Below are 11920 nucleotides of genomic sequence, written 5' to 3'. Positions count from 1 at the left end.
GAGATGACAACTGTCAACCACCTGCTGGATCATGACCACACTGCTTTAGTTGATGCCTATTAAACAGCTGTTTGGTACCCTGGAAAAAAGTGTTGAAACATTACTTGATCTCCAGCTGCCCAGAGCAGCACTTTCTGGATGATCTGGAACCCCTGCCTATGGTAGATTGGAGTATGAGTACCGGTTGTTACAGGGGCCCCACTGCTATTCAGGTCAAGGACAGGACTTAGTGCCAAGGCAGAGGGTACTGGGCAGGTCTCATGGGAAAACTGCTCAAGAAACCACAGGCTGAGTAGCCCAGCTGGGCAGTTGCACTGCAACCCTGGGCTGCCTCTCATGTCATCCTTGTTCTCTGCCTTGGCTACACCCAGGTGCACATTTCCAAAGGTGTCAAATAGTGCTGAACCAAGTCAAGAGTCTGCACATGGTTTCCTGGAGTTGTTCTGAGAATTGCAGACTCCAAACAGAATTTCAGATCTGTGTCTCCATTTCAGCACCTGCTGAGGGATCAAGAAGAACATCTTCATGACTGAGAGCCACTGGGTTATAAACTGCTTAAGCATTTGGCTGCTACTGAAAATCCTACTCTAATGTTAATTCACGCCATGACCTGAGCACCCACAGCTCTGATTTGCAGACAGCAGGAACCAGGACAGTCGGCATTTTTGAGCATCTTCAATCTGTTAACTGACATTTTCTGAAGATGAAAAGCCTTTGAATTGACTGCCCAGGAGAGAAAGCCCCCTGCCCCCCAGACAGATCTTGCATGGGTCTTGGCAGTGGGCCCAGACAATGTCAACAAGCTTTGAGCATGACTTATACCACTATCAAAGGTAGTGAAGAAAGCAGAAACTCCCATGACAGCATTCACATTCAGGTCTTGTTGATGAAACTACTAGTCATTAATGCCAAAAACAGCAGAGATTTTTTTTTTCTTTTTTTCTTTACACCATATGGCCTTCAGAATTCACATCAACAGGCAGAGTTGCATCTTTCACACAGCTCCTTAGAACACCTCTGTACCACAAGCCTACCCCTCACACCCACCTGGCAGCAGGCTGGCCCATGGCAAGGCACAGCTTCCTCCTCATTTCATCCTCCTCCAACACTCCTGTTTGCGTTCTGTCCACTTGTTGCATCCTGCCTAATTCCTGTTCAGGCATTCATCAGGGAGGGGAAGGTTGTTTTTGCTCCTTGCCTGTGCTGCACCCAAAGTAATGAGCCTAGAACCTTCATGCGATCTCCTACCCGATACTCTGATTTAAGCTGGGACTATAAGCACGATTTTCCTTTCTTCCCTCCTTGACAACCAAGAGGAAAACACAATTTTAGCAAAACAAAGATAATTGGGAAATGTACTTCAAAGTCCATCTAAAACATTTAATTTGACAAGCAAAATCCTGGGGCTGGAGTTATTTGCCCTCCTCCTTTCTGCACTTCCAAAAGCTCTGCACATGGAAAATATTCTTTTGAAACAGAAGTCAAAATGCTGTCTGCAAACTATGAGAAAGTGTTTGAAGTCCACATAGTTATTCTTCCCTTAAGCCAAATTCAAACCATGTTTGACACTAGGGACCAGATAAGCTGGGCCATGCAGAAGCAGTTTTGGGGCAAATTTCCTGCTCATTCACAAACTCTAACCAGTTCTTCATGCAAAGCAACACAACCACAACTCTAGGTCATTTGTGACCTTCGAAAAAAATGAGAGCCTAATGCTTACAGATTCCAAGTCCTAATCCCCAAACATCCAAAACCTCACTTTGTTTGCTCAGTATCAAAAAAAAAAGTTTTTCCTTTTTCCCCACCCCCACCAGCTCTTTTCAAACAAATCCTTCCTGCCTTTGGACAAGATGACATTGTGTGTGTCCTTGAGCGTGCTCAAAAGCAAGGCAGAGTGATCCTCTCTCATTACATGGCTTGGCTTATCAGCCCAGCAAAGGTTTAGGTTTCAGGTGTGGCTCCATGCCAGGTGCAACAGGCCACTTGCCCTTTGCACTGCACAGAGGCAGGGTACCAAGCACCTCTAGGCTTACGGACTTGGCTTCATCACAAGCACCAAGAAACCATGTTCTCATGTACTGATCCTCACAGACAAGCAAACAGCTTCTAGCCCAAGAAGATGGATCAAGAAGAATTACATTATATTTAACAGGATGATGGAGAGAGATTATGTGATCTACCCACTGAAAGCATGAGTAGATTCTCAGCTGTATTTTTATTTCATTTCTCTATGGCCAAAACCCATAGAGAGGAGGGGCTGATAAAACTTGGGCAAAACACTTGCTTTTTCTAATGTATTATGAAGAGCATTAATGCAGAGATTTTACCTCCTACAGTGGATTGGAAATTTACAAGTGAAGGACCAACAAGGAAATGGTTTCCAGACAGGGTGATGAGCTGGTGTGCTAAATAATGCCACTACAGAGACAGGTTACATCCTGGGTTACCCATAAAAACCTGACCGCCTTGAATCCATTGAGGTGTCCTGTTGCTGCTCACTAGTAACAAAACAAACTGGTAACTCAACTTCCACCTACTAATTTGGAAACTGCATGCTATATTTACATATAAATGTAGAATATTCTACATGTGAACTGTTTCCATTTATGTCTCATAATGAAAATGGACCCCACATGCTGTCTGGGTGTTCAACAACCTACCCCCCAACACTTTCTACCATTCTTTCTTGTCACTTTTTATTCATCTCATGAGGTTACTCAGAGGTTACTACTAGAATAATACAGAACATGCATCTTTAACAAGAATTGTAATGAACAGCCCACATCTCTCTTCCACCAGTGAATCATAAGAAACAGTGTGCTAGTGTTCTTCAATTGCCCAAACAGGTGCCCCTTTGCCAGGCTAAAATAGCCAAAGCAGCCATTGCCTGTAGTGGATTGACGAGTGGTGCCATTGGCCAAGGGACCTCTTTCTCCTAGCAGAACAACTCTTCCAGAAGGGAGGGAGAAGAGAGGAAGGTGGTAGGAAGAAGTTCCTCCAGAGGTGTGGCACAGATAAGGAGATTGCAACCCTTGACAGGGCAGTGCAGCCAGCAGTAGCTTATCCAAGGTCCTAGTAACCCTTGCACTCATTGGAGCTCAATGTCTGTGTACCCTGGAGAAACTGCAAGCATTTGCAGGTAATCCCCAGGCAGATGGTTTTGGCTATTTAATTGTACCCTGCAGCTTTTCTTCACTCACAGAGTAAATGCATAGCCCTGAATTCAGATTGAATTAATTCCTTGATTCACAGTCTGGACAGAGCTCTTACAACAGAGGAACCTCCAAGCATTTGGTGCTTCTGATGCAAGTTTTCAGGTGACATGCCAGTTCAGCAAAACCTTTGGGATTTGCCAACGTTTTCACCAGAGGAGATCCTGAGCACTCAGATGGTTACCTGGTCCCTTCCCACACCGTGGGGCAGGTTCAGCACTCCTAAAATTTTTCCTGAAGTCAAACCATTCCCTGAAACATTCAGCAGGTAAAAGAGCTCAAGCCACTTCTCATACAGCAGCTGCTGATGTGGCCATCCTGATCATAGGAGCTCAGTATCTTGCAGTCTTAGAGGTGTTCACCATCACAATAACCCCACAAGTTAGGGCAGTGATGCTATTTCCATTGTACTGCTGCAGAACTGAGTCACAGCACTGATGTAACTTGCCTGAGGCAGAAGATGAAGTCTGGGGCAAAATAGGGAAATGTGCACAAGTCCCTCAAATTCCTGGCAGGCACTCCAAGCCCAGACCACCACAATGGCCACTCATATTTGGCAAAACATCTGGCAGGGCTTTAGACAGCGTGTCTAAGATTCTTCACTTGCTTGCGCATGCTTGGAAGTGTCAGCTATACCTATGTGGGTGAATCTGCTGCAGCAGGATGGGATGCCATTGCATCACAGCCCAATAACATTCTGCAAAACCCTCAGGAAGAAAACCCTGTGCCAGACACGGGATCACCAGGCAAGCTGCAGGCAGCCAGGGAACCTCCAGCACAAGGAGCATCAGGTGGCACCTGATCCCAAGCCCAACAGCAGCCAGTGTCTCCAGCACGCTTCAAACACACTTGTTCAAGTTATCACTCAACACCAGAGGTATTTGCAAGAGATCTGCTTTTGCATGTGGTAATGTCCAGCTGGCAGCAGATAACTATTAGGCTTTTGCAGTGCCCTGCACATGCTCCAAATCAAGCAAACCCAGAGCTAAAAGGCATAAATCATAGCACAATGTTTTATCTTCCAAGATGAAGGTTAGCTCCTTTAGAATTCAGCTTCAACATAATGCTCAATTAAAGGTGTAGAAGCCACTTAACAACTGAACTAACTAGCAGTGCTCCTTGAGACTCCTTTGAGATGCCCCCATCAGTTCAGCAAGCAAGAGGTGACAACGCTCCATCCCTGGCTGACTTCATATCTTGGGGTTTTTCTTATCAGAACAGTGGTGAACATGGGATGAAAATTCTGTTGAACCCAATGGAAGACTCTAAGCCTACTTGGGCCCAGGTTTCCAGCAACAGGACACCAGCCACTAGGCACCAGGGTGGGCTGTGAGAACTTTTGCTTTTTAGTTTATAAAGATAAAAACCCTGCCTGGAGTTTGTACAGCTGGAAGACGAATGAAGCCACTGCACAAAACCCACCTGCCACTAGCAGCAGCAGAGATAAAAATTGCTAGAATTTGATTGCACCCATTATTAAAACTTATCTTTAACCATCTCTCTGTCTATTGATTTCTAGCCAACTATTAACTAGCAATGACCTTAGTGGCTTGAAAATAACTGGGGAAGTCAAGTAAACAAAGGGGAACCCAGCTGCATATGAAGAACCAAGATATTTACAGAGACCCTCATTGCTCTGCTCCTTGCAATAAACTTGTGCTGAGTATTTTTCCATTTAAACATCTGAGCCAATGATCCAAGAAGCTGAGGGTGGGGACAAGCAACTGAGTATACAGAGGAGCAGAAGGACGAGGAGCTAATTGTAACTGTGTCTCAAGCTTTGAATTAAAACAATCTCAGGCAAAGTCAGAAGGAAAAGGTTCAGGTTTTAGGAGCTTAGCTCCACCAGCTGTAAGCCTTCACATATATTAAGCAGCAGCATTAATTATACACAGGTCAATTTGACATATTCAGGACATACTATTATACTGTATCTAGTACCAGAGAAAGCCACTTTGTGTTGTTTACAAATCTGATGAAAATGGGCAATAAAAATTCTTCTTGAATGAGAAACCCAAGTATTTCAACATACACCTATGTTTATCACCCAAGCTGCTCCAAGCCTCATCGTTCCTCTTTTAATGATCCAAGAATTTACACCCCTTGTTCTTTCTCTCTACCAGCACATGTACCCTAGCGTTCCCCACATTCCCTTCATACAGGACTTTGAGATCCCTCTACAGTTACCATGACCTACCCCTTTCCCAGCAGACTACCAATGACGTCCTCAGAGCTCTCCCCCTTCCCAATCCACCCAACTCTTTCTCACATTCTGTAACTGCCAACTGGAAAAGAAGCAACATTATCCATGGCATGTTTCAGGCTGTGCTCCACCTGGACAGTCATCCAGCTGGCCAAAGAGTACCTTAACTTTTGAAAATTCCCAGAGTATTGTATACAGGGTCTATTATTGCCTGACCATTGATTTTCAAGCAGCTTTTAGTAATTAGATTGTTTGGGCTTCTGCTTCTCTATTTAGATTGGCTGAAGATGGTCACAGCATCATATAATTTCTGAAGAATACAATAACGATATTAGTATTACTATTTTGGCAATAATTAACACTCTTACACACCACCATCTGCTGTCCTTCATTTTTGGCCTAGCTTAGAATTATGGTCAGAGCAGCAGTTCCTAAGAAAGTATCTCAAAACCTTGGGAAAATATTGCAAACATGTAGGCCTGTAGGTTTAAATCCCATCCTGGACCCAGTTGCTAATCTGTGTGTGAGAGGAAAGTCAAACATGTCCAAAATAGGGCCATTTATGGAGACTGTACAAATCAAAGCGGGAAATTCCAAAGAAAAATGTGGGATCCATTTAATTTCAAAAGTCAAATGTGAGTCTGTTTCTCCTTAAAGGAGAACAGAGGTGGGGGCATTCACATATTCAAGTTCACACAGGGTATAGTCAGCTGTAGTGGAGCAAGAAAAGCCAATGTCTCTTTAGTCACAGTCCCACACTGAGAGTCCCACAGAAGGAGCTCTTGCAAAATTCTAGTGCTTCCAGTTTGTAGGTAGATCTTTCAGAAGCTTTGCGTGTTTTCTCATTCTCACCACAGGCAAACCAGGACTGCAGGGGCAGCATAAATAAAAGTCATCTGAGGCCAGAGGAGGAAGGTATCCAAATCCTCCTTAATTTGAAACCTAAGTGGAACTCTAAATATTTTGGCAGTCCAGCCATCCACAGAGATGATTATTTTTGGACTGATGCTCCTCCAGCCATCCAGATGATCCTCCAGCCACCCATCCTCCTTAAAGAACTTTTGAACCTTTGCAACTCAGTTTGATCACATCTGAAGAGTTGTAAAAACTTTAGCAACAAGAAGTGCCCACAGGATTTGCGAGAACGTAGGGAAATCTTTCAGAAGCTTTGCGTGCTTTCTCATTCTCACCACAGGCAAACCAGGACTGCAGGGGCAGCATAAATAAAAGTCATCTGAGGCCAGAGGAGGAAGGTATCCAAATCCTCCTTAATTTGAAACCTAAGTGGAACTCTAAATATTTTGGCAGTCCAGCCATCCACAGAGATGATTATTTTTGGACTGATGCTCCTCCAGCCATCCAGATGATCCTCCAGCCACCCATCCTCCTTAAAGAACTTTTGAACCTTTGCAACTCAGTTTGATCACATCTGAAGAGTTGTAAAAACTTTAGCAACAAGAAGTGCCCACAGGATTTGCGAGAACTCAGAGATGAGTTGGGTAGAGACCCAGATGAGTTCCCTGCTATGGAAGGGCACTTGGAGCACAATCCTTAGGAAGCAGCCACCTGGCCAAACAGAGTGTATGACCTGGCTGGACAACCAGCACTTGAGCAGCTCCGTCCCCGCCACAACATGACGTTATCTTCTGTGTCACAGAGCCACAGGAAGAGCAGTGTGAAAAGAGTTGATGTTATTATGGTAAAAACAGAAGCGGGATGAAAAGGCCAAGGGACAAAAATCCACAGGAGACTTCAGTAACTCTGGTGTTCAGGAAACAACAAGGCTCTTTCCCATCCCTTCATCTTCTTCCTGTGAAGGGTGAGATTACCCACCCTAAAGGCAGGAAGACACATACACCTCCCTCACCAGAAGAGGCACGATGTTATAATAGCAGGGCTATTTTTTCCCCAGGAAAAGGGATGAAATCAGCTATTTACACTGGACAAATTACAAGCTCTGGAAAGCACATGAGGCACACAAAGAGAGAGCAGTTGTATTACAAATAAATATTGGGGGGGGAGGGGTGGAAATTATTGATTAACTTTGTAAACATAGTTGCCCAATCAATAGTAATTTCTGGAAATGCCTGGTACTTATTTTGGTGCAGCTTGTACAATGAGGATAAATAATAAGAGTACTTAAGGAGTGTGCCTCCTAACACCATTGCTGAGCTCAGTATAACACAAAAACAGATCATGGTACAAGAATTGCACAAGCTAAGACTAATCCACCATACCTCAAAAAAAAAATAAATCACGACAAGCACAAACCCAAACACAGGCACACTATCAAAATAAGCACCTGAATCCCAAGGGCATCTACACAAGTTCCTGCTTCTCTTGCTGTAGATGGCTGGCACTTCAACACTGTGAAAGTCACTTATTTGCCATACCCACCTGGGCAAGCCGTGGGCTCCCTAGGATCACTACCGTATGGAACTACACAGCAACACCCTCCTCTTCTTCCTGAATGACAAAACTGCTCTAGCAATGCCTCTGAACACAATAAAAAAACTCAGATCTTGGAGGAGAAAAAAAAGAAAAGAGATATATCACCTTGCCAGAACAGTTTGCCTGGCATAACTCCTCTATGCCAGCACCAACCCGGAGCCACTCCTGGCCCCAGCATCTCAGAACTAAGGCTTGGATACACTGCCTTCTCCCCGTGCCTTGCTCTTCAAGGCCACCCAGCCACACTGGGGCAGGGTCTCAAAGCAAGCACCAGGACCCCAGAGAGACCACAGCACATCCTGCTGGCACAAGGGCAATGTGGCAAGGAGCACAGAGGGTGAGCTACAGGGAGCCCCTGATTAACCCTGACCCAGGCTCCTGGATATATCATGGCCCTGAGCTAAAAGTAGTACCTGATGGGAAGGAGGGAAAATCCACCTCAGCTCCCCAGGGGCTTCTCTGCTTCCCATCTTCACAGATAGGAAGTTTGTTCACATTGTAATATGAGATCATAGCACAGGAAAGACTGAGGAACCAGACGCTCATTTAAGCTGCAGCTTTTTTACCACAGCTGCCAAGGATAATGATGTTTGCATGAAATGTGTTTACAGATATTGCTCACAGCCCTCCAGTGAGGTGGCCTGCACAAGAGTCACCAGCCAACTCATCACAACAAGGATTTTCACCCACCCAACTTATTTTAGCTGGCTGCATCACTCCAAACATGATGGGGCAGGCAGCTTTCCCACCTACCCCACAGCATCCAGGACTGCCCACAGAGCTGATGGCTGGAAGAAGAAGAGAAGGAAAGGTTCTTGCAAACCTAATCCCTCATATAGTGTTTAATTGCTCTTGTATTTGCATGCAGACTGTTGCCAGCTGGGTAGGAGAGGACAGGATAGCTGCTCTCCTCACTGGGCATAGCCCACAGGTGGTTCGCATTCTCCATTAGGGTCCTGATGACTTTTCCTATCATCCAGCCTGTCTTAAGAAGTCTCAGAACACAGGTATCTGTGGCCAGTGCTAAAACCTTCCCCCCAGGAAAAGTGTTAATTTACTCCATCCCTCAGTGAGGGACTCCATGGGACTGCACTGGTTTGCAAATCACAGCAGGATAAGAGGGCTTATGTGGAGTAGGAATGACTCATTTTTCTGCTCCTAAAATGTTGGTATTACTCACCAGAAAACTCCCCACATAGACTGAGGGATTTCAGTGTGTTTGGCCTTTCATTAACAGCACATCTTGTTTGCTTCCTCATCACAGCATCCTCCTAACTTCCTGCATCCTTTGTCACCACCTCACATCATTGTGGTGGCCAAATGGCCTGCAGAGGCTGGAAAAGACATCAGGCAGTTGGTGATCACTTTGTCACTTAGAGAAGGCCACTTAGAGAAGCTTCCATGACTTCAGCCAACCTTCACCAGCCCCGTTAGATGTCGAGGTTCTGGGTTGCATGGATTTTCCTTGTGACTAAAAGCAATTTTCATTTACAGTCTAGAGCTGAGCACGCATCACCAAAGGGTGCATAAATTAAAGCCTTCAAGCTTGTCGCTCAAATGGGATTTGTACCCTTGCTTGAATTCCTGTGACTCCCAGGAAGGAGTGCACATGAGCTGCTTTTGGGAAGGAGCATGATACAGCCAGTACAGGGAATCAAAGACGTAGCCAAGTTTTTTCAGCTATCTGTACCTAGCTTCCCTAGCTGGAAAACATTTCCTTTCCACTGACCTTGAGGCTAAACATAAATTTCTAGGTCTGGATTTGCTTCACATGAAAGACAACCAAAATAATTTCTGAGGGACCTGGAAAGCAGAGGAAGGGAATACAGTTAACTTAGGAGCGTAGTGGGCAAAGCCTCCCCTTTTTTTCCCTCCATCCTACAAAATTGCTCTTGCTTTTTGTTGTAAATAATTGACATGTGTAGTGCTGACTCATTAAGTGTGGGGTTACAGGAAAGGAAACTTTGTTTCTTGGTTAAAAAAATTAATTTGACAGCAGAGGCAGCTTCCTCAGGGGCTGGCGAGTCCTTGGCCACACAGCGCGCCCTGCAGACACCGACCGTCCGCTGGCGGTTGGGCTTCCCAGGTGGTGTGGTTCTGCTTCCCATTCTGCCACAGAGGAACCCATCTGCTGCCCCACCAAGAATCTGGTGATTCCATTTAAATGAAGTGAATCACAGTAGAGCTCCCTTCCCCTGGTGCTGATGCAGAGGTAGAGCCATACAAATGTGCCAGGTCCTGTTCCACTGGGCATCATCCAGACACATGTGGGCTTTGAGCTGCGGCTCTGCTCTAGCAAGAAGAGTTTGTGTTGGTGCTGCAATGTCCACAAGCTGTCCTCTGCCTATAAATAGCAGACCAAGTTTTGACTTTCCCCAGTTACTGCTGTGCCAGAATAACAGTGAAGAGTCTCCCCAGAGCTCAGGACTTGACGCTGAAGCCTTGAGCACAAACCACTTCTTTCCTCAAAGACCTTCCCACATAAAGAAACAGAGGAAATATTATCTGTGTGTCACAAGAGAGAAGACACTCAGATCTTGCAATGTTTCTCAGCACCTGACCCACACTGCTTCCCACAGCAGTCAGGCACTGGCACTCCTGTCATGAGCTACACGTCAGTGACTCACCCCGCATCAGACAGAGTCTGCAGCACGGCAACAAAGGCAACTTCACTCTTCTGGCACTCACAGAAGCAATTCTAGCAGCCAGGGTGCAGTGACACTTCCCCTGACTCCCTGCAAGCAGCATTACTTCGTCATGTCTGCCAGACACAATTTGCTGCTAGAATTCAGTACTTTTATCTCTGCTCTTTGATGGACTTTGCTGTGGAACATTTGACTCATCTTTCTAATATTGTCGTGATTGAATTCAACACCCCCTCCATTCTCCTCAGACTTTTCAGAAAAAGGTGAATTTGGAAACTTGTTTCTCAGAACAACCAATGATAGCAACTCCATTGTTCCTGAGAAAATCTGTCACGGTCTGTGCCTTCAAAAACCATAGGAATGTTGTTGCTATAGCTGTGCCTTGTGTTGGCTATGGCTGTACAAGGTGCACAATAGGGAACCAGCCTCTGTCCCGCAGAGCTCACAGTCCTAACAACAATCCATACACTGAATGTTTACTTTATAAATATTTAGCTAAACAAAGCATCCAAGTCACATAAAAGCTCAACTGAAAAGGTCAATGGAAAAACAAGTTTTTCAGGAGACTGGGTTTATTCCTAGTATTGCAATTTACAGAGCTTCCTTGTGGTGTTCAGAGCGAAGTGAAAGCTCAGAGGGAGAGAAAACATCTTGAGATGTAAACCCTTCCCATGAAAACCCCACCCTGTGCAAACCTTGCCTAAGTAAAATCTCCTCCACTTGAAAAAGGAGAGAAGAGCTCCAGAAGTTGAGCAGCTTCTGCCTGTGCAGGGCTGATGGACCCAACCAATGCCTGGTTCCTGCAGCATGGACAGATAGCTGAGAGGTGGGGGAGAAAGGGAGTTGTGCTGGCTTAACTATCATCTACCAGGACAGGTTAGTTCATTGAGGATACATCAACAGGTACAGATGCTGCTGTGAGTATGTGTATATGAGAGAAAAATGATGGCACATCACAGGCAGCATTAGGTGGAAACCCTAGGTCTTTTTTATTGGGAGAAAGATTTCCACAAGCTCTTGATGATAATGAGAGTGAGGAAAAAGTGTTTCTTTTTACTCTTGAGAAATGCTTTCTGATTCAAATTATAACCAACTCTAGAGTGAAGTGGGATGCTCCTATGCAGAGCCTACACAATAGCAAGCTGCATTTTTTATTACTTGAGGGTATTTTTGTTTTTACAAGCAAAGTTCAAATCACTAGAAAGTGCTTCTGGTGCTTCCCTTCAGCACTCATGCTGCACACTGCAAACCACTGAAAGACAGACAGACAGACAGACAAGGACTCTTACACATGGGGGAACATGGCAGGTTCACAAAACTACATCTACTTTAAAGGGCTGTTAAGGACCACTGAGGAGCATCACCTAAAACCTGGGAGACCTCACTGTGACTGGGCTTGAATTCCTGCT

This window comes from Chaetura pelagica, unplaced genomic scaffold, assembly GCF_000747805.2.
Source record: "Chaetura pelagica isolate M959 unplaced genomic scaffold, ChaPel_1.0 scaffold20, whole genome shotgun sequence".
Taxonomy (NCBI): domain Eukaryota; kingdom Metazoa; phylum Chordata; class Aves; order Apodiformes; family Apodidae; genus Chaetura; species Chaetura pelagica.
The sequence above is the reverse complement of the archived record's forward strand: the minus strand, read 5'-3'. Positions refer to the sequence as shown.